Consider the following 20442-nt stretch of genomic DNA (forward strand, 5'->3'; position numbering starts at 1 on the left):
AAATTTTAATGTAGTTTAATTTTAAAAATAAATAAATTCATCAAATTATACACACACACATATATATATATATATATGGTTGTTCAAATTTGACTGAACCTCATAAACCCGCTTAACCTACAACCATATAATCTAAGCAGTGATCAGGGAGTGTTGACTTACAAGAACTTATATAATTGGTTTGAGTGGTAGGTTCTCTATGCATAAACTCAAGTCTGATTAATCTCACCATCACAAGTTAATCATAGTTGTCGTTTGTCATCATCCTCCACTCCATTGCTCTTCTCTATTCAAGTTTCCATCAAATTTGTGAAGAACAGCACCAATTCGACAAAGATCTACTAGATTCGATGAGATCTCTACCAAATTTGGTGAGATCTCATTAAAATCCAAGCTTAAAGAGATATCAGATTCAACCAATCCAACTGTTCCAAATCATCTATTCAAGTTTCCATCAAATTTGTGAAGAACAGCACCAATTCGACAAAGATCTACTAGATTCGATGAGATCTCTACCAAATTTGGTGAGATCTCATTAAAATCCAAGCTTAAAGAGATATCAGATTCAACCAATCCAACTGTTCCAAATCAGGTTTCTTTTTTGGTTGGCAACTCACATTCCTCTAGTTGGTGTTGGGTAAGTGTTTCTCAAACCTAATCCAGTCGAGTGTAAGTTTAGGGGAAATCCGACCAAACCTAACTCGTGGACACCCCTACTATTGAATTACAATATATATAATTCAATAGTTTTTTTTTTTTTTTTGAATCCATTATAGTTACAACAATTGAATTCTTGCTCGCATGCCACTAAGTTGGCCACTCAAATATACTCCTAAGTTGTTTTTGTATAACTTGCTTCGCTTTGATTTAGGATAAATCATGTTTGTTTATTTTTTTTTTGCATAAAATATGAGAATTAATTTGATCTAATTCCAAAAAAAAAAAAAAAACTCATAACCAAATCAAATTATCTATAGAATCATAACACTTCAAACCAATTTTCTAGAGACATATTTTTATTAATAAAAATTCTAAACACAACTTTATTAACATTTACATTTTACTTATTAAAAAAACATTTATATTTTAAAAATATTCAAATAATATCTTTAATACAACTAAATCAATCCCTTATTTGATTTTTTTTTTTTTTTTAATCATAACCTAGTGTAAGAGCATTCTTTTCTGATTATCTAAAATAAATGCATTTTATCTCATCAAAAAATTACTTAATTTATTTTACATAACCATTTTTACAATGCACTCTACATCTCATTCATTATTCTACAATACATTGTTTTAAGATAATACATTATATACACCACAACAATAGCAAACTCAATTCCCCACCGTAGGTTCCAGTTAGCTCAATTGATAAAGTTTCTGATGGTTGTATAAGAGATCTGAGATTTAATCCCCATCTACACTAAAAAACTGATTGGTGTCTTAGTCTGATAATAAAGAGTTATTATCATGAGTGGACGTCATAAGTTAAAACTCTTTCAAAAAAAAAAAAAGAATCGAGTTATTATCATGAGTGGACGTCATAAGTTAAAACTCTTTCAAAAAAAAAAAAAGAATCGCCCACAATAGAGGGGACTCCTTGTCAATAATCGCTACCCACTCCAATTTTCCATCACCACTACATTTTCTTATAGCCACAAAACAATAGCCATAAAAGAACACAATAAATTCACGACCATTGTATCCAAAACCTTACCAAAATCAAATGGTGGCTTGAAAATCTTTATCATCTGCTTCGCCACTCTGCTCCACAAATCACAAAGGGGACGTGCTTCGATCTATCACAGAGAGAGTCCGACGGACTTCCATGTATGCCACGTCGTGAGAGAGAGATAGAGAGAGTTAAATAAAAATATATTTTTTATTAAGTACACAATGCTACATTGTTCTGTAAATTTGAAGAATATTGTTCTAGCATGTTGTATATATTTGAACAGTAATAGAACACTAGATTTGGAAGTGATTTTGTAATATTTTGTTAAAGATATTCTCTATTTTACATTTTAAGGGGTTTTAAATAACCGGTTGAAAATACTTTAAGAGTGCTACACATCATCTGTTATTCTTATTCAAACTTCCACAATTTATATTTTTAATTTTAAATATGTATCATCATTCTTGAATATATATCTGAAAAACATTACTTTTGTTCCTTAAAGTTTGTGTTATTTTTTTAATATGGCCTTTAAAATTTAAAATGTTGCAATTAATTTTTTTTTATATTATTATATAAAGCAATTAAATTCTTGAAGTTTGTAAAATGATTTTATTTGGTCTACTTGCTAACGTGGGCACTAATATGTCTTGTGATTGGATACATTTTATAATTAAAAAAAAAAAAATTATGTGGCTTAGACAGTACACATCACTAATCTAGATGGATTAAGGGGGCATTTTAATACGGACACCAATTTGTCAAAAAAATAACAATAATAATATCTTACTCATAGTATTCTATTTTATACTGTACTAGTTAGAGCATTCACACCAGTATATGTAAAATCATGTAAAATAGAAAAAGAAGCTGTTTTTACACATTTTGGCTCAAAATTACACTCCATCAGTCCCTCTAAAAATGCTTAAAATTGTGTATATCTATACACGAGCTACAGTAACCGTGTAAATTTACACGGTTACTGTAGCTCGTGTATAGATTAGTTTATTAATTTTTTTCGCTCCTTTTTTTCTCTCTCTTCTCCGGGCTCAACAACCTCACCACTTCTCATCTTCTTCTTTTTCCTCAGATACACACAAACACTCTCACACACAAACACATCCACACACAGCTCCGATCAACACAGATTCACTTGCTCAAAAAAAAAAAAAAAAAAAAAACACGAGATCACACACAGCTCCGATCAACACAGATTCACTTGCTCAAAAAAAAAAAAAAAAAAAAAACACGAGATACACAAACACACCCACACAGAAGCAAACCCACACAGACAAACAACAAAGATACTGATCGGAGCTTGACTGGAACGATCGGAGCTCGTTGATGGAGCGGCGCGTAGATCGGAGATGTGGCGTTGGTGGATCGGAGCGGAGATCGGAGTGGAGCGTAGATCGGAGTGGAGATCGGAGAACTGGCGTTTGGTGGATCGAAGCAGAGATCGGAGCGGACCGTGAATCGGAGCGGATATCGGAGATATGGGGTTTGCTGGATCGGAGCGAATCGGATCGGAGCGGAGATATGGCGTTTGGTGGATCGAAGCGGATCAGATCGGATCGGAGCGAAGCGGAGTGGAGCGAAGCGGATCGGAGCAAAGCTGAGCGGAGCAGAGCGGCGCGGCGAGGAGATATGGCGTTTTGTAATTCGGGAGGAAGGCCAGAGAGATGGAGAGAGGGAGAGAGAGAGACAGTGAGAGAGTGAGAAATCAGAAAATGGGTTTGGAGAGAGAGAGGGCGCGTATTTAAGTGAGTGGTTGGTGAGAAATAATAAAAAAAAATAGAGTATAATGTATATTTTATTGGAATAACTTGTAAAATAAATGAATTGATGTAGGTGTTTTGTAAGAGTGGATGTGTAAAATAGAAAAATTAGGTTTTTAGTGTAAAAATAGATGTGTAAAATACACATGCTGATGCGAATGCTCTTAGAATGTAAGTGTACCGTATGTTTAATTTTAATTTTTCACTTTAAACTTTGGTTACTTTTTAAGGAAAAAAAAAATGAGATGATGTTTAAAGGTAAACATTAGATTAGAGTGGAACAAAAAATAAATATTCACAATTTTCATGTGGTATTGATGTGGAATGGATAAATGAAATAAGATTTGTCACTTTTCTAAAGATGAACTTGCTTATAAATTGTCTTTTTCTTTTTCGTTTTTTTATAGAAATAAATTGTCTTTTTCATGTTGGGCTAATGAGATGGTTAGTGAGAAAAATGTTAAGAAAATAAAAGGAAATAAAAAAAGGAAGAAAATTGCAAAATCATTTTATAGAATTTTGAAAAGTCGAAGGACCAGATAGAAAAATAGGACAAATTTCAAGGATTTGATGGTTGATTTTGAAACTAAAATTTGGAAACCAAATTAAGAGTTGACACAAACTTAAAGATAAAATGATGGCTGCCCTTATATATATATATATATATATATATATATGAATATATCATCTTGGGTTGGTTAGAGAACACCGTTCCCTTAAATTGGACTATAACCAAACCAATAAAGTGATTAGTAAATTTAGTAAATAGTTGAACCAAACCAACTCAAATTTGTTTAGAACTTAGGATAGATGAAAATTTTATGTTCCATTACGAGTATTTCATTTTATATTCTATCAATCATAAAAAAAAAAAAAAAAAAAACTCATAACCAAATCAAATTATCTATAGAATCATAACACTTCAAACCAATTTTCTAGAGACATATTTTTATGAATAAAAATTCTAAACACAACTTTATTAACATTTACATTTTACTTATTAAAAAAAAACAGTTATATTTTAAAAATATTCAAATAATATCTTTAATACAACTAAATCAATCCCTTATTTGATTTTTTCTTTTTTTTAATCATAACCTAGTGTAAGAGCATTCTTTTCTGATTATCTAAAATAAATGCATTTTATCTCATCAAAAAATTACTTAATTTATTTTACATAACCATTTTTACAATGCACTCTACATCTCATTCATTATTCTACAATAGGTTATTTTAAGATAATACATTATATACACCACAACAATAGCAAACTCAATCCCCCACCGTAGGTTCCAGTTAGCTCAATTGGTAAAGTTTCTGATGGTTGTATAAGAGATCTGAGATTTAATCCCCATCTACACTAAAAAACTGATTAGTGTCTTAGTCTGATGATAAAGAGTTATTATCATGAGTGGACGTCATAAGTTAAAACTCTTTCAAAAAAAAAAAAGAATCGCCCACAATAGAGGGGACTCCTTGTCAATAATCGCTACCCACTCCAATTTTCCATCACCACTACATTTTCTTATAGCCACAAAACAATAGCCATAAAAGAACACAATAAATTCACGACCATTGTTCCAAAACCTTACCAAAATCAAATGGTGGCTTGAAAATCTTTATGATCTGCTTCGCCACTCTGCTCCACAAATCACAAAGAGACGTGCTTCGATCTATCACAGAGAGAGTCCGACGGACTTCCATGTATGCCACGTCGTGAGAGAGAGATAGAGAGAGTTAAATAAAAATATATTTTTTATTAAGTACACAATGCTACATTGTTCTGTAAATTTGAAGAATATTGTTCTAGCATGTTGTATATATTTGAACAGTAATAGAACACTAGATTTGGAAGTGATTTTGTAATATTTTGTTAAAGATATTCTCTATTTTACATTTTAAGGAGTTTTAAATAACCGGTTGAAAATACTTTAAGAGTGCTACACATCATCTGTTATTCAAACTTCCACAATTTATATTTTTAATTTTAAATATGTATCATCATTCTTGAATATATATCTGAAAAACATTACTTTTGTTCCTTAAAGTTTGTGTTATTTTTTTAATATGGCCTTTAAAATTTAAAATGTAGCAATTAATTTTTTTTTTATATTATTATATAAAGCAATTAAATTCTTGAAGTTTGTAAAATGATTTTATTTGGTCTACTTGCTAACGTGGGCACTAATATGTCTTGTGATTGGATACATTTTATAATTAAAAAAAAAAAAATTATGTGGCTTAGACATTTAGAATGTAAGTGTACCGTATGTTTAATTTTAATTTTTCACTTTAAACTTTGGTTACTTTTTAAGGAAAAAAAAAATGAGATGATGTTTAAAGGTAAACATTAGATTAGAGTGGAACAAAAAATAAATATTCACAATTTTCATGTGGTATTGATGTGGAATGGATAAATGAAATAAGATTTGTCACTTTTCTAAAGATGAACTTGCTTATAAATTGTCTTTTTCTTTTTCGTTTTTTTATAGAAATAAATTGTCTTTTTCATGTTGGGCTAATGAGATGGTTAGTGAGAAAAATGTTAAGAAAATAAAAGGAAATAAAAAAAGGAAGAAAATTGCAAAATCATTTTATAGAATTTTGAAAAGTCGAAGGACCAGATAGAAAAATAGGACAAATTTTAAGGATTTGATGGTTGATTTTGAAACTAAGATTTGGAAACCAAATTAAGAGTTGACACAAACTTAAAGATAAAATGATGGCTGCCCTTATATATATATATATATATATATATATATGAATATATCATCTTGGGTTGGTTAGAGAACACCGTTCCCTTAAATTGGACTATAACCAAACCAATAAAGTGATTAGTAAATTTAGTAAATAGTTGAACCAAACCAACTCAAATTTGTTTAGAACTTAGGATAGATGAAAATTTTATGTTCCATTACGAGTATTTCATTTTATATTCTATCAATCATAGGCATAGTTTGTCACAGTTTTTTATTTCCTTATAAAATAATGATACTAGGTGTAGGGTTAGGATTTGTGGGCCAAGCCCAAAACAATAAACTTGTAGAGTATGGGTGAAAGAGCTAGGTTAAATATGAGATTAACAACAACGAATCACTGCTTTCAAGCACAAGCTAACATGGAACCACACGTAAAGAGTGAATATCTAAAGAGCTATATTATTGATTATATGATGAACAAAGATCTTAGGGTTACAGTCCAGTTCTCTCCACTTCTCCTTTTTTTTCTCCTCCCTTTCGTTAGGAGCCTCCTTCCTTTATATAGCCCCCCCTTCTCTTCATCTTCATCATCCACTTGTTCCTTATCTATGAGTTTACTTGAGTACGTGTCACGTCAAACATCTTCTTTTAACTCTGTGTGAGTGGCGGTAGGTTAGGATGCACTGTTCAAGAGTCTTCTCCACATAAATGCGGCCAGAAAAGTTGTTGCAGAGTATTAAATACGGTGGTAGCAGTTTTCCCTTTAGATATTTCTCCATCCTTATCGTTTCCCAACATACTCAAAGCTTATCTTGATCAGGTGGAGTCCTCGGAAGGTCATCTTGGCCTTTTACACCCTCAATTGATTTATAATATTTGCGTCAGAGGATTACAACCTCTTCGGACAGGAGATGTCCTCTTCGGATTGTAATAATTCTTCCTTCTAAGGGTCCTACTTTCAGATGGGCCCTGCCCTTACCATCTTCTTCTTCTCGGTTGCAAAATAGCTCTCACATGGGCTCTCGGCCCATTATGTTGGACTGGGCCCTTTTCCCCCCACACTAGGAATATTACAATTTTTTACCATACAGACCTTACAAATTAATGTGTCATTAATCATTAGAAAAATTAACACTCATTTTAGTATGTTGTTTAAGTGATACTAATCATATTCTTCACACTAGTTTTTAAGCTTTTATATTAGAATTTGTAATAACTTTAGCATTTTTCTAGAAAATAACCAAATTTTGAAATGTAAAGAAATTAAACACATTGCATAGTGTAAGTGGTAAAGCATAAAGTGGAATACTAATGCTTAATTTGGTTGTAGCTGAGGAGGGATAAGAAAGGAAAAGAGAAAGGGAAGTGAAAAGGAAAGGAAAGGAAAAAGAACAGTGCTTCCCTCCTATAGTCTTATATGTTTGGACTTTGAAAGTGGGGAGAGAATGATAAAACAAAAGAGAAGAAATATTTGATCTTTCCTTTGTTTGGCCTGCACTCAGTTTTTCCTCCCTTTCTTTTCTTTCATGTTAAGCAAAAAAAAAAAAAAAAAGGTTTTCTTTTTTAGTGGCATATCATTTCTCCTCTCCTTGTTCACCCGTTCCAAACACAAGTTAAAAAGTTGGGATAATTTTTTTTTTTTGGGAGAATGGGGACATAGGATTCATATTCCTTTTTAATTTGCAGTCTCTCTTTTGGGATATCATGGGCTTCCCTATGCTTGGTTGTGTGCACTGCCTTTACCATAATTTGGTTTAATATTACTACCTATGTCTTTGTTATTTGTTCTTTCTAGGTCTATACATTTCCTTTGTTCTGTACCTTAACCTTTTCATTCTGGTGTGTATCCTAAACCTTTATGCCCAGTTAAGAAGGAAAAAAAAAATCAATCACCCAAGTTCATTACAAAATAAAAATCATACCTAGTAAAAAAAAAATATATATATATATATATAAAAGAAAGAAAAAGAGCAAAATGCCCTAAAAAAACCAAACATCAAACCCCAAAAAAAAAAAAGTGAGATAAGGGGTAGTTCAGTCATTTGACTGCAACTACTCTTCTCTTCTTTATTTTCTCTCCAATAGCATTTTGGTGGGTTCAAATAGAAAACACTCAAGCTCCACCAATTTTCTCCCTTAAAATCCACCCAACCAAACACCCCGAAAATCAATTTCTCTCCCATTTTCTCTCATCTCTTTCCATCTTCCCTAGAATCCACTCAACCAAATGAACACTTATGTAATTTTTTTTACTTGTATATCTTTTAGTTCTTTGTTTATGCCAAAAAAGAAAAGAAAAAATATTTGTGAACATATGATTTTTTTTTTTCTTTCTATTTTATACTCTTTAAAACAAAATTCTAATGGCAATTCCAGTTTTCACGATGGAGAAAAATAGTAATCTTTCATCTCCTCCTTGTCGCAAACTTCTGATGCAACGTCAAAGAGACCTACTAAATTAGCAGACATCCAAATCTTTACTTACTTGAATATCTTGGAGGTAGCCTGACCTATAGAGCCCATCAAGCTTGGGCTTGGGCTGAAGACAGAATAAAAAGCATAAGAAGAGCCCAGAGAATTCAGAAACAAATGCAAATAAACAGAGACAATTTTTTTTTTCCCCTCCCATAATTTGATTGTTAATACTGGGTTGAGGCAATTTGAATATAAATATGTTCATTAGAAATATCAAAAAGTGTTAGTTGAGCTACGGGACTTTTGTCAAACATGGACAAATTTGCAAACACACAAAATAACAGCGTCAACAAGAGAGAGCTTTAGTTCACAGCACTGCAAAGTCACAAAATGGCATGTCCTGTCTTATCTTGCTTCAATAATTATATTATTACCTTGCAGGGTTCAAACTAAAATTATTGGGAGACTACAAGGGAATTTTGGTTATTATCAAAAGCAGAAATGACCTGCTTTGTAGTTAATGGTCTAAAGCAGTTTTTGTTTTAATATAGAACCCCATCTTTAACATTAGAGTATCTTGTTATCAATGGGTTCAGTTCAGAGAATTTTGAATTTCATAAAAATCTTCTCAGAAAAAAAAAAAAAGGCACAAGTGTTGTATTTGGATGGATATTAATTTAAATCTTCAATTAGAAACAAACTTACATGAATTTCTATGATTGTTTTGGGATAAAATTGAGTGTGCTTATGCAAATTATTGTAACATGGGGAGGCCATTCATCCTTCATTGAGAATTAGGAGAAAGCCTACTTCCTAGAGCAATTATTAGGTTCGTCAAGTGGATTCTCCCCTCTATCACATGACATGAGAGGTGAACCCCATCCATGAGTCCCACATGGGACCTCACCTCCTTATGAGATGGGAGGATTCCACCCAACGAACCTAATAATTTGTTCACTTTCTGATCTAGATTCATATTGTAAATGGACCATAGGAAAGTTGTTGATTAAGACAATAATTCATTTTTATATATAGAATTTTGAAGTGAGAAAATGACAGCACGAAACTCATAAGTATAGACTTTAAATTAACCTAAAAAAATAGATACTTTTAATTCTTAAAATAACATTTATTTTGATTAAAAAAATGCAATTTTCATTTCACCAAATTGTTATTTTGATGATTACACCTAATAATAGACTACAAGGGAATTTTGGTTATTATCAAAAGCAGAAATGACCTGCTTTGTAGTTAATGGTCTAAAGCAGTTTTTGTTTTAATATAGAACCCCATCTTTAACATTAGAGTATCTTGTTATCAATGGGTTCAGTTCAGAGAATTTTGAATTTCATAAAAATCTTCTCAGAAAAAAAAAAAAGGCACAAGTGTTGTATTTGGATGGATATTAATTTAAATCTTCAATTAGAAACAAACTTACATGAATTTCTATGATTGTTTTGGGATAAAATTGAGTGTGCTTATGCAAATTATTGTAACATGGGGAGGCCATTCATCCTTCATTGAGAATTAGGAGAAAGCCTACTTCCTAGAGCAATTATTAGGTCCGTCAAGTGGATTCTCCCCTCTATCACATGACATGAGAGGTGAACCCCATCCATGAGTCCCACATGGGACCTCACCTCCTTATGAGATGGGAGGATTCCACCCAACGAACCTAATAATTTGTTCACTTTCTGATCTAGATTCATATTGTAAATGGACCATAGGAAAGTTGTTGATTAAGACAATAATTCATTTTTATATATAGAATTTTGAAGTGAGAAAATGACAGCACGAAACTCATAAGTATAGACTTTAAATTAACCTAAAAAAATAGATACTTTTAATTCTTAAAATAACATTTATTTTGATTAAAAAAATGCAATTTTCATTTCACCAAATTGTTATTTTGATGATTACACCTAATAATTTTTTTCAATAGATAAAATAGGGTTTGAAATCTGTAGTGCTCACTTTATGATGATTGTTATTTACCATCGGATTAAGATATCAATGATTTTTTTTTTGGGGTTTAGGTGGAATTTGAACATTTAATTTTTTATTGAACGACAAGAAGTTTTACAAGTTAATTTATTTTAAAAAAAATATAATAGTATTTTTGTCTAAATTTTTTAAAGTAAAATAAATCGATGAAAATAAATTATACCATGCCGACATAGATGGTGGTATCTCTGTACGGGGTTTCAAATCTAAGATGTCTACATCTAACCCTCATCCTTAAGTAAGAGAAGTTTTTGAATACTTTTAGTGATGTACTTGGCACTACCTCTCTTACTTGTTGTCTATTATGGGTTGGCCATCCAAATGAGCACATGTACTTCTCTTTAAATTGATGGTTTATGAGGAATGATTTTAGTGTTTTGTTGTGTATATATATCTCTATTTATGGGTTTCAAATCTAAGATGAATAATTATAACACAATAATTAATCATCATTAATCTCAAAAAATTAAGTTGATTAATAATAAAAATTCAATCATTCATTAATGTTCTTAAACAAAATAGGAGATAGTACCAAAGAAAAGTCTTTCAAATAGGCTCCATGTCTCATGTCTGTTTCAATATTTCAAGTTTAGAAAATGGAATTTTTTTTTTAAAGGGGAAAGATTGTGAAATTAATTATATATAATTAAAAGAAAACCGGCTAAATCGGCCTAAATTACATTGAGAGTTTGTGATGGAGCATCCTATATCCATACAACATAATTAAAGACATTTATTATGTACCGAGCTAGACTGTGTGCAATCATATTACCTTCACTCCTCTAATGTGAGAGTAATATAATTGAGTAAAGGACCTAGAACAAACTTTTGCATCCTGAATCAGCAAATCATAAGTTGTCAAATAATCATCATCTTCTGTGAAGGCTTTAATTATCATCTCTGAGTCACCTTCCAATTTAGAACATGGAATTAACCACAAAATATTTTACATCCAAGCAAACAAAGCAACAATTTCCATGCTCAAAAAGGAAGGTAGAAGATTCTAAAACTAAATAAATAAAATAAAATAAAATAAAAGTAGAATATTGGAGTAATCCCACTATATGTGTATGAGGATTGACTTGTAAGTCACTATTTCCACGTGGCAAACGTGTAGATCCGGGTCCAAAGGGGGTTTGAAGACACATGTACTTTGTCTTTCTAGGGTTTTATGTTAGTGACCACCAACCCAATTTACAAGTCCTCTCACTTTTTAGAAGTCACTTCATGTTTCTAAAAAATTAAAATTAAAAAAGAAAAAGAAAAACTACACAATATGGTCAGGTGATGCTTGTTAGTTATTCGATTCTCAGTGCAATTTGGTTGCAGCCTAATTGGATTCCAATATTTATCAACTCTTTCTACTTTTGGGAAGTCATGTCACCTTCTCCACTATAAATGAGACAATTTAACCTAAGTGTATCTTTGTAATCTGTAAACAATTTTATGTCAACAAATAAGAAGGTAAAAAAAAAACAAGAAAGATGACATTTTGATGAAGAAAAATGGCATGGAATAAGAACACTCAGCCATGAAATAGAGAAAAAAAAAAATCCTAAAATGTGTATGTGCATGTGTTTTTTCTACGATATGTTGGTTATTTCGTACTTACAAAAAATAATGATATAATAATTTTTTTTTCTCACATAATAATAATGAGTTTTACTAATTAAATTAATATTTATGTAAAATGAGTAAATATCATGGCATTGTATTTCAACAATACTCAATAATTTTTCTAAGTTGAGATATCTTATCCTGAAATTTGAACCTAAACTCGCTCTTAAAAAAGAGTTTATAAGGGTTTTTACAAGAATTTACTAAGTTGTCATTGTTTGGTTTTGGATAGCTATCTATTTTGCCTGGTTCACAGTGAGCTACATCCTTAAATAAATGGGCAAAAATCTATTGGCCTAAAAAATTCAAAACCTTTCCCTTTCCATTTGAACATGCGCTCTTTCCTATTCAAGGTTAGGCCAAATTATGATCAAGATGTGCATTGATTATGATGTATCATATCAAATTGTGCTGACTGCTGTATATATATTTAAGGTTTTGTTTGTGCAAAACAATATTCTCCAAGAAAATATATAAAATAATAACAATTCAAAAAAAAAAAAACCACCACACAATTCTATTTGGCGTGACAATGGTCTATGTTATAATGACCAGAGGTTTAAATAAGGCTCCCTTAAAGCCCTTCGAAGAAATTCAAGAGAACTTAAAGCTTTTTAACAAATCACTCCATTTGTTTTGACATTGTTGTTTTCTAAAATATGAGTCATTATTTATAAATTATTTTTCAAAAAACAATCTTATTTTTCCATGTTTGGTAAGGACCTTAAAAATGCAATATAATTGCTTTCAAAAATTTCCATATTAGATATAAAAAAAAAAAAAAAAATTATTTAGCGTGATATGAGATAAAATTGTGTATATATATATATATATATATAAAAGAGGACAAAAATCTCTAGAAAATTAATCATTTTTTTAATAGAATTTTTTCATTAATCAAAGATAGTTTTTATTTGGCTTATTATTTATGATGGTACAAAAAAACTAGAAAACATAAAAAACTATCTTTACAAAAAAAATTTCATAAAAACAAATGGAGAGAAAATTTATCACTAGCTACCAATTTCATTAAAGAGTTTTTTCTCCTCAAAGTTAAAATACATGTAGAAATTTTAATGATGGGAATTTGAGGCTTTTGAGTTAAAATTCTTTTGAGCATTGTTCCAACTTTTAAATGGAATAATAAGGTAACAAAAATTATCACACTTAATTTTCATAGAAATGCCTAATGGGTATGCATGGATCAAGTTGGTGGGGTTCGGAGTTTTTTCAAACCTAATCGACCTGCTTAAGTTGAGAAATCTCCAACCCAACCCAACTCATGGTAACTCTAAAAACCAATCCAACCTAATTGGGTTTGGTTGGGCTGGATCTTCATCAGGCTAGGACCATTATTTCAAACCCAATAAATAGTTTTAGCTTCCATTAAGTCTCAAAATATCCAAAACTACTTAAACTAATTTCCAAAATCCAAAATAAAACAAACTAACAGATTTAATATATACATATACATATATATATATATATAACTATTAATTGCGTGAGTTGGATTGGGCTAACCTTAGTTGAAAACTTTGCAAACCTAAACCTAATCCAACCAAGATTCAACCAAAAAAAAAAACTCAACGTAGGAACTAACAAAAGCCAAGTCAAGACTTATCAAAAAAAGAAAAGAAGCCAAGCCAAGGCTTCATATTGGGTTTGTTGAGTTGGTGGGTTGAATGCACATCCCTAACTCGATTACCATCTATTCTTCAAGAGAGAAAGTCTAATTAATGATAATAATAATAACAACATTGGCTATTAGTTGGATACAAATATGAAAATTTAAAACACTTTTTTTTAATATCCTATTTGCTATTTCTCCTGCCCAAAAACTCTTTATCTGTTTGGTTACATATAGGTGTAACAATATTGGGCATCTATGCTAACTTCCTTGTGGCTTTCAATATGTTTTAAAAATAATCTCCAACCAAAAATAACAATATTGGGCGTCCATGCTAATTAAAGTGAGCCCAATTTATTCATGTATTTGTCATTTTCCATGTATTGAGCCTTTGCTAGTTAACACCAATGTAACCATGCCCTATGTTTGATTATAAATATGATACCCCTAATTTTTTGGATTTATTAGCATGTGTTTCATGGGCATTTGTTAATATATTCTTTACTAAGTGTGTATTAAGTCGATTTGTACTATATAAACAATTATGTTGAGTCCTATTAGTTTAGGACACTACATTGCAACGTAGGTCCTAAAAAAAAACGTCAGAGATATGACGAGAAGTCTCAACATATAGATGTGATAGCACTTTCCTTGTATTTTTCTTTATATTGTCTACACTCTACAGTCCTTTATCATCTAAGCCTCTCAAGCGTTGATTTCTCACCTACTCTTTTACTTATTTATTTATTTAAATTATCATCATCAAATTTTGACAATACTAATTCTATGATTCTCTCTACTGATAGGCTCATATACAACAAGAAGTCCACTCAGAAAAGAAGGTATTTGATATCAAATAATATATTGATACTATGTCGGTATCAAAATCCAATAAGTGTAAGATATGTCAGCAAAAAATAACTAACCCACTAACAAATGAAAAGACGTGTTAGTGGATAGTGTTAGTGGGTTAGTTATTTTTGCACACGTGTCTCTTATTTATTAGATACGAATAATGTAATATCATTTGATATAAAATACATTTTCCACCCCGAGATCGTTGGCTTTTATATCACATTAAAATGATTTTTTTTTTTTTGAGAGAGAGTTTCAACTTATGGCGACCGCTCCTAATGATAGTTCTTTATCATCAGACCAAGACACTAATCAGTTTTTTATGTAAGCAGGGATTGAACTCTAAATTTTTTATACAACCATTAGAGATTTGACCAATTGAGCTAACTAGAACCCACCATTAAAATGATTCTTGAAACTGTTTTCTTTCTTAAACTTGGCGAAAACGACAAAACCATTGAAAACTCCTTGTTTATGAATTTTTAATTTTCCAAAAAACCGTTTTTTTCTTTTCATGATACAACCAAACGGTCCACTTCTATCTACCAAATATCACTTAAAAGAACTCATCTAGAAATAGAATCCAATAAGATTATGGTCACAAAAAATTTCACAATTTTCTCACTACATTTGAAAGGAGAAAATTACTGCAACATCTTTCACATGAGACCTTATATCAAGTCCATAATTTTTATATCTTTTTAATTTATTCAGTCTAGCCACCATCCTTAGTAAACTCCAATAATATTACAGGTACAAATTTCACAACTTTTTTCATAACATACTAACATATTGTTATTAGTGCATCTTTCACATGAAAGCACTATTGACATTACTTTTATTGTATCTCAATCACAACTTGTTAGTGACTTGTTGTGCAATATATAGAATTATTGTAAAGACTCCTAAGAAGCCCATGAAGAAAGTCACAAATTCTAAGCTTAACAAGAGACATGTCGTGGTCAATGTGACTGTCCAGAAAAAGAGAACACTTAAAAAAAATGATATGCTAAGATAGGCTTTTGAAAGAATGACCATTTGTGCTTGCATTTTACAACACCAAAGGCCAACACTTCTTATGTGTCAAGCGTGTTATAGTCGCAGTTCTAAGACATTGCAATTTGCTTTATTTCATAGTCATAGTTTGGTTGGAACCTGAGGGACCCATTAAAATTCAAAGTTTTTAGACTGAAAATTTCCTTATAAGAAAGGAGAAGTGTCTACCACCATGACTGAAATTATCAAGCCCTTGTAACTTCATGGGCATATATTGGTCATTGGGTCTATTAAGATAGGCTTTTGAAAGAATGACCATTTGTGCTTGCATTTTACAACACCAAAGGCCAACACTTCTTATGTGTCAAGCGTGTTATAGTCGCAGTTCTAAGACATTGCAATTTGCTTTATTTCATAGTCATAGTTTGGTTGGAACCTGAGGGACCCATTAAAATTCAAAGTTTTTAGACTGAAAATTTCCTTATAAGAAAGGAGAAGTGTCTACCACCATGACTGAAATTATCAAGCCCTTGTAACTTCATGGGCATATATTGGTCATTGGGTCTATACTCTACACTTAATTATCGATCTCATAGTAGCACATAGATCTTCTAATGCAAAGTGATGTGGCAAGAAAGTGACCGATCAAGACCATAGAGTTTCTATAAAGTAATCTTTCAAACCCAACAAAGAGTTCTATAGAGCATGCTCTCAAAAGTCTTGATCTCAAGAGTTCATATCGACTTTCTGATAATGACCTCTCTCTCTCTCTCTCTCTCTCTCTCTCTCCCCCTCTAAATATAATTTCTGTTTATTTTTCAACAAAATACACCATTAATTCCTAAACTTTAAATCATAAGCAATTTTAGTCCATAAATTTTAAAATGATTACTTTCAATCCCTTAAATGACATGGTCATATTAAAAAATGGTACATTATCATTCCGTTAGACATATTAAAGAATAAAATTGACCAATTTAAATTTGTTAGAAAATTTGATCATTTTAAATTTGTCAAAGACTAAAAATGATCATTTTAAATTGTTAGGGACTAAATTTCTTATAGACTAAAAACTATCACTTTAAATTTATTAGATACTAAAAGCTACTCCTTAAAATTTTTTAGGAACTAAAAATGATCATTTTAAATTTTTTTAGAGACTAAAAATGATCAATTTAAGTTGTTTGAAGACCAAAAACAATAAGTAAAAATTTTAGAAACTAAAATTGTTCTAAAGTTAAAATTTGAGGACCAACATATATATCTTTTTCTTTTTCTTTTTTTTCCAACATTAGAGCATTACCACTCATTCTTATAATAATAGTTGTTGGTATTCTTATGATGTGCATGAACTGGAATGCTCAATTCAACATAAGAAACACTTCATCTCACAAACCTTGGGGTCATTAAATTCTCTTTGTTGTTGGAAAAATAATACTTATGTACAACAACGTTGATGATTCCCATTTTACTTTGTTTACCCTAAGTAGCAGCTGAGTACATTGTGTCCACAACCACTACTTTTGGATGCACCTAGCCAAAGCTTCTCTCTCTCATCAAACTAGGCATTCGTTCGAATGAACTTTCTTTCAAGTTTCAACTTTAAAGCATCAACTTTTCAAGGTACAATTATATATTTTCACAAAATAAACAAAATAAGTTCATCCCAACACAGAAATATCTGAAACATCTCGAGAAATCGGCCTCCACCAGACAAACCTAGCAGTAAAAGTCATGTTGTAGATTATTAGCTTTGTTGATCGTAATGTTGCTAGGTTGCCTTTGATGTCCTGAGTACTTGCCATGAGAATTATGGGGTAGCATTTCCTTTATGGCACTAGACTATAGGGTACATAGTATTTGAAATGAATAAATATCTTCTGACTTCTTTTCTGTGTTCCACTTTCCGCTTTACACCAATTACAATTTGTTATATATATTTTTTTCTTTCATTATAAAATATCAAAGTTTAAAATAGAAACAAATCAAACACATGGAAAATTGTGATTGTCAAAGATTAAAGAGCGGAATAGATCGGATTTCTATTATATTTAGAACGCAGAGAAGACTACCCCCCCACCCTCCTTATCTTCTCCATATGGAGACCCCATCATATGACTCAATTTGAGCTTACTTCTTTCAAAGTGGAGTTACCATTTGAGCAACATTCCAGGTCCATTGGCATGCGTTAGGAGGCCTAAAGAGTGATAGTGCATAGGTTTTGCAGAAACTTTGCCTAGTATTTTTGACTTTCTAGCAATTGTAGTACCAAAAAAAAAAAAAAAGATGGTAGCAAAACATGTAGGTATTACAAGGCTAGCTAGCTAATTGTACTATTTCACATGGCACATCTTATCCTTGTGGAATCTTAAGTTAGGTCACTTCCATTTTGAAGCCATGGAATTTCAAACATCTCTCCCCCCCCTCCCCCCCTCCCCCACCCCAAAAAAGGGAAGATAGGAAGAAAGCTTCTCTTCTCCTATTAGAAGAAAGCAAGATGGAGAATGATGTGTTCATAAAAGAGTTGCACAAAAGGTTTATGATTATTGATACGAACATCGTGTTGCCACATGAAATAGTAGGGGATAATCCGGGCAACTATATATGATACACAAAGATCACATAGGAAAGAACCAATGAAGCTAATTTTAGATGGATCATGGACCCCAATTGAGACAAAGACTTGACAAAGACAATAATTGACAATTGTTCAAAATACATAATTGTCTTATAGACCCAAGGTTTTCATAATAATCATTATGACCAATGATTTGGCCACAATTTTATGATTAGTGACAATGGCATTAAGTACTGCAACTCTTGCTTTCTTTGTTACAATGATGGTATACAATCATAATTTGGACGAAAAATATTCTAGAAATGTTGATGAATTTATATTTTATATACAAAGAACCATTAATAATGATATTGACCATTGTGGTTTGGTCTAGCATACGAGGCCAATTACTTGATTATAATGTTGAAATGACTTTGCAATATGATATATAATTAATGGACCATATCTAGTTTCTCTTAAAAACCGTTGGTTCATTTTTGTCAAGTGACTTACACAGCATCATGACTCCTGCATTGCTATAACGTTTCAAATTAACAACCTAGAAAAATTAGAACCTCATATTTTTCTCTCCTTTTAGACAAAACAATTTCATTTTTCCTTCTTTTTTTTTTTCTTTTTTTTTTTCCCTACTGCCCCATTTGATATGAAAAAGAAAGAGTGGAGATAGGACATTAAAATTAGGAACTCATACCCCACTAACCCATAAACTAGTGGACACCACCACAACTGATGTCTTTAATTATAAGGCTCTATGGTGACCAAAGACCGAAGTATCATTATTAGCTAGTTCCAAACTTCCAGACTCTTAAAGCCTATTTCTTCCTTACATGATAAATATGCAATAGTACTTCTTTTGCTTTAGCCTTTAGGATCTAACATCACTATCACTCTAGATTTTTCATTACCATTTTGTAAGTGTAGAGCATGACACCCCACCTTCATAAAGTACATATGTTAGAGGTATAACGTAATGTTATCATAGATTTATTCTCTTTGTAAAAATAAAAAATAAAAAATTCACACGCACACACATATGAATAAAAATCATTCATTTCATTTTAAATGTTCTATTTCATGTTTTACCAATTGCTACCTGTCATATGTTTTCTCTCTATCTTTTTCTTTTCTTCTTATAAAGTATCCAAAGTTTAAAATATAAAGAAAAAAAATCATATACACATAAAATACTACAGTTAGTAAGACAATATAAATGGAACATAAAATTTTTATTCTACATAATATGTATGCCTATCATATACTCCATTATTTTAAATGTTTTATTTTATGTTTCAGCAATCGCTACATGTCACACGTTATCTTTCTCTCTTTTTCTATTTTTTTATATTCTTAAAAAGGTAACCAAAGTTTAAGATAGAAAGAAAAAAATAATATACACATAACATACTACAATTGCTGAAACAATATAAATGGAACATAAAATTTTTATTCTGCATAATATATGTGTGTGTATATAACTATGTATGCCTAACTTATATTATTTATATAATTTAAGTACTACTACATGAGAGAGAGAGTACTACCACTACTTTTAGTCAAGTGGTGTACGTATCTCTAATTTAACAAAAGAATATTTTGAGAGAAGAAATGTACCATGTTGTTTGATTACCGCTACTTTTAGTCAAGTGGTGTCTGTATCTCTAATTTAACAAAAGAATATTTTGAGAGAAAAAAGGTACCATGTTGTTTGATTAAAAGAACAAAATTTGACTATAATAATAGGTAGATTTTTTTTCTTTATTGGTCTTAATAAATAGATGAATATAAAGGTTTTTTTTTTTTTTTGAACAAGTTACAATGCAAATTTCCCTAAAAAATAAATAATTATAAGAAAAGCCAACGCAAATTTTTATTCTACATAATATGTATGTGCATATAACTATGTATGCCTATTGTATATTATTTATATAATTTAAGTACTACTAGTACCACTACATGAGAGAGAGAGAGAGAGAGTACCACCACTACTTTTAGTCAAGTGGTGTCCATATCTCTAATTTAACAAAAGAATATTTTGAAAGAAGAAAGGTACCATGTTGTTTGGTTAAAAGAACAGAATTTGACTATAATAATAGGTAGTTTTTTTTTTCTTTATTGGTCTTAATAAACATATGAACATAGAGTTTTTTTTTTTTTTAACAAGTTACAATGCAAATTTTCCTAAAAAATAAATAATT

This window comes from Quercus suber, unplaced genomic scaffold (assembly GCF_002906115.3).
Source record: "Quercus suber isolate HL8 unplaced genomic scaffold, Cork oak 2.0 scaffold_184, whole genome shotgun sequence".
NCBI classification, from domain to species: Eukaryota; Viridiplantae; Streptophyta; class Magnoliopsida; order Fagales; family Fagaceae; genus Quercus; species Quercus suber.